We start from the raw sequence: 4,745 nt of genomic DNA, 5'->3' as shown, positions 1-4,745 counted from the left end.
ATTAGGCCCTTGGTGAATCCCTGAGGGACTCTCTGTTCTCTCTCTCTCCCTCAGAGAGACCAAATCTAGAGGTTTATCCAGATCATCCTCCTGCTTTCTTGAAACTGAATGGGCTTGATCCTACACAGCACCAGCTCTAGTAACTCTCTGGTGATTAGAAGGGTGCTCTTTACTTGCAGAGGCAAACTATAGTTGCTCATTCCCCACGGGTCTTGTTGTCATTGTAATACAGCACCTGGTGATTACATCTCCGCTCAGAAAAGTTGCTTACCCTGCTTCCAGCAGCATGCGACAGTTACCCATCATATTTGGTTATTGTTCTCAATTTGGCAGCTAATTCATTGTGCCAGCTTAAGCAATAAGTAATTCTTAACTTTTAAGCCTATGTATGTCACATAGTGATGAAGAATCCCCATCTGCTGTAAAATAAAATCAAATCAAATAAAAGCCATCTTGAAACTACTGGGTGTAATGTGCCTTGGGAACAGGGAGAAGGTTAATGCTATTAGCTCCAGAGGAGGGGCCCTGTCCATCACGCTTCCCAACTGACTGCTGATGTTTAAGCAAGGAAATAGAACTGTTTTTCTTCACAAGAGTAATGTTAAGCCTAGATTTGTACATTTTAATTAGTGGATTCAAATCTATGGCAGCCAGTTCCATTTTAGAGGTGCAGTACAGATCTGGTACCAGTAGATAAGTGAGCTAGTTTGTATAGCCCTGTTCAGCAAAAGGTTGAGCAAAAACAAAGATTAAAGCACCTGTAGAGCCAAAATACATCTACACCTTTAACATTTACCAGCAGCTGCAGTGAGCAATGATGGGAAGTTGTAACTAAAATCCTGGCAGTTCAAGGGTTTGGATTCAACCTTAGTCCACCTTGAAATAATTTTGAATTTCAGAGTATCTTTCAGGATGCTATCTAGGCTTGACAGGTACCAGTGAGAAGGGATCCATGACAGCCTTTGTTATTTCAAAGGCTAATAACTTTATTGTTTAGCAAACATCACTACATTTCTATACTGATTTTTGTTTAGCTTCAATTTGCTAGCCACACGTTACCCTGAAAAGCCTAGGTATCCTTGTTGTGTTGGTACTTCGAGACACTGATCAAGTCCTTCATCTTCTCTTTAGTAGCTTGTATAAAGTGGCATCTGGAATCTCTTACTAAAAAAAACAAAACAAAACAAAAAAACCCTTATTTTTTCAGCTTTCCTTGCTTCTATAGCTACTCTCTGAACCCTCAAAATTAAGTTCACCTGATAGTGCTGTCAGTTAGCGTCTTACTGCAGAAACCTCTTCTGTGAGAATACCTCTGCAGGTTATGCAAAAAACTCAGTTTGGCCCTAACTTTTGGCTTCTAATTTTGGCTGAGCTAAAAACTAAGTCTGGGAGTAGCATGTCCAGGCTTTAACATGGGGATTTTGAACAACAACATCAAGAGACTTGCTTAGCTGGGAATTTTCACCAAAGGGCAAATCTTCATTCCAGAGCAATTGTCCAGAGACATTTTATACCGGTGGCTAAATTCCCACTGTAGGTAAAGCTCAAGGCCTATCCATGTTACAGAACACTTAAGAGAGTGGGCTGAATTGCTGTGCAAGCAGCATTAGGGCTGTGCAAGCATCCCTACCCTGTGGCATGTTCCTTGGGCTCAGCACACTGAGATGAAAATGCCTTCGCCTTACAGGAAAATCTTCGGTTGCAAACTCATGTTTCACAGACTCCTATTTTGTTTGCTTTCACTCAGGTAAGCTGGTTGCATTGCCTATTTTTAGGATTTTCTTGCGCCTTTCACTGAAAGAGAGAGTCAGCTGCTTATAAGCTGGTCTTTTATGTTTATGACCTAAAATATTCCATGTGTGATATCCACCTTTGATACCTGCTTTTGGAAAATGTCGGACAAGACTGTTCAGGTATTTTTGAAAAACAGGCTAGGGAAACATAGCTTATTTTCCCCTTGTTAAAGATCTCTGGTGACTTCCTCTTTGAATGCATCTCATGCCCTCATCATTTGGCTTTGCAAACAGAAATCTGGCAGATATCCTTTGTGTCAGGCAACTGCCTTCTGTTATCCCCAAGGTAATCTTGAGCTGGCCAACTGGTGAACTTCTGAAAATAAAACCAGTATGGTACTGCATATACTGTAGAGGTAGGCTTTAGAATCTGGTACCCAAATCCTTTGAATATTCAGTCCACCCTGGGCACAATCTGATCCAGAAAAATATTGTGATCTGAAAACTCTAAGATCATAAAAATCCTCTTTTGGGCTCACTGGTCACAGCAATAAAGAGCAGAAAGTGGAAATCAAGCTAAGAGGCGTTGCTTCAGTTATGACAGAAAGATGGGGGGTCAGAGGTACAGAAAGGGGTTTCTGGGGAAAGCAGTGCATAAGTGAGAACTGAGGTCTATTGGGGAGGTAAAGTCTGGATGGAGATGTGAAGAGTGTGGGGCATTGTGCTAAGGACATAGCACACGGTGTATCCAGCCTGGAGACCAAGAGGAGCATTTATAGCTGTGGTATCCAGACAGAAGAAACCAATCTCCCTAGCTGTGTATGGCAGCAGCATCTCTAGCACACCACTTTACCACAGTCACATCCCTGCTCTGAATCCCCTTTTCCTGATCTGGTGTGTCACCAAGGGACACTAACCAGCACTGCTGAAAGGCTACCTTTGCAAGCAGGGCAAGGAGTAGGTGTCCTGTACAAGAGTTAATGATAAATCATGTGGTTGAACCACTCTTACATACCTGTGCAGAAAGGTCTGAATCCAAACGACCTTTCTTTTCAACCCTTAGAAGGAAAAAACAGCCTGTATTGATTTGTTTAGTTGCAATGCAGAGAGAAGTAGCTAAACTAATTGCTGCTTAAACCTGAAGCGGATCTTCCCTCTTTACTGTGTTTATTCTTGACTCCACCACTAGAGTTTAACAACATATGTGGATTGTTCTTCTTTAGCAAGTGCTAGGTACTCCAGCCACTACAAACTCAACCTGTGTTTCACAAATTGACAGTGTCATTCCCAGAAATAACCACAATTAAACTCTGCAAAATACTTCGCTTTCGGATATGATCTCACCTTAGGTATAGCAGCCAGCAGTTCACTTAAAATCTATGTAATTGCAGGAAGATGGTTCCTATTCTTGCTCTGGGGTTCTACTTTGGGAAATATGATTGATACTTTAATATAATTCCTTCAGGGTTTTATTCAGACATTTGATTAAGACCTTCATATATCATTGAACAGGCTTTCTTCTCACATCTCTTAAAGGCTCAAAATAACAGGGCAGACTAAGAGAGTCCTGTATTTCAGAAGGCTTGGTGATGCTCTCCCTCAGGAAAGAGAAAACATGGTAGTGGTAAGTTCTAGTTTAAGAATTTGGGAAGAGAAATTATTGGAATATAACAACAATAATAACAATAACAAAACCCAAATCAAACAGGAGGCAGCAGGGGGATAGGGGATGTGGAAAGAAAAAAATATTTGTCTTGGATTAGACAGCAGCCTTCTAACCATGCCACTAATGCACGTATCATTAATCTCTGTTTGCTGCAGACTGTGTAAATGGTGTTGACAAAAAGCACATGGAGTTTACAATGTTCACTGGAAGAACTAAAATGGCTACCATTACTATATGAGACTGAAAATGTCAGTCATGTGTTAGTAATTTGAATATAATTAATTCTAAAATAAATCAGGTAACATGTGACTCACAAGATGATGCTGAAAATGTAAAGGGTTATTTTAGATTTAAAGTCACCTTGGACTTAAATACTGTAATTTCAATGTACAGCATAAAAAGAACTGGCTACTGGAATGCTTATCCAAATTTCTCTGGATTTATTGATCCTGAATTTGTAAACTGCACAGGCTACATGTAGAAGGCACAGCCCAAGCTTTAACCTATGTTTTAACTTGTGTAAAATTTTCAATAGATTGGCACTAAAAGAAGCCATATAATGTGTGAATGTGAGAAGCCTGTAGCAGAGGAACTGAGAAAAGCATCCATATCTCCACAGAGCTCCATGTGTGCTGTGCCTTTCAAGAATGCAAACCAGTATTCCTCAAAAGAGGATGCTTAAAATATCTATTTTTTTTTTCAGAGAAATGCTGCATGCAGTTTCCCTACTAGACCGAGACACTAATTAGGATCTCTACAGTTTCCAAACAATCTCTTCCATTAAATATTTTTCTTCTTTCTCTATAGTCCAAGCTTGCAAACAAAGAGAATTTTCTGGCTTCTCACCAATAAAAAGCTAATTATAGACAGCTTGATAGTGTCTGACAATAATCTGGTCAGCTGACTCCTAGTTCCCAGACAACCTTAATGGGTTGAAAAGGGAATATCACAATGACAGTACAACTTTCCAGCCAGTGGCACTCATTTATTCCTCTCCAGGTACCAAAAAGGCCTAAACATACCCGTATGTTTCTGCTTGCAGGGAAATGGGTGGAAAATTAAAATCCAAACTGTATAACAGGTTGCCTCTCTCCATAGGGAGGGATTAATGCTAAATGAAGTGTGGATCCACAAATGTTTGTAGAGCCCAAAGTGAGCCACCTCTTCCAAACAGCCTTCCCCTTCTTCTCAGCCTGACTCAATTTGTGAACAGATACCAACTGTTCCTCCCCCTCCTGCCATCCTGGCAATGCTTTCCTTCCAATACATAGCATGGTCTCTTTCAGTTCTCTGCTGCTTCTGAGTCCTTCATACCCCATCAAGAAGAAAGATCCCAACTTCATCAT

The sequence above is a fragment of the Geospiza fortis genome, unplaced genomic scaffold (assembly GCF_000277835.1).
Source record: "Geospiza fortis unplaced genomic scaffold, GeoFor_1.0 scaffold54, whole genome shotgun sequence".
Classification (NCBI taxonomy): Eukaryota; Metazoa; Chordata; class Aves; order Passeriformes; family Thraupidae; genus Geospiza; species Geospiza fortis.
Note: the sequence above shows the minus strand (reverse complement) of the source record.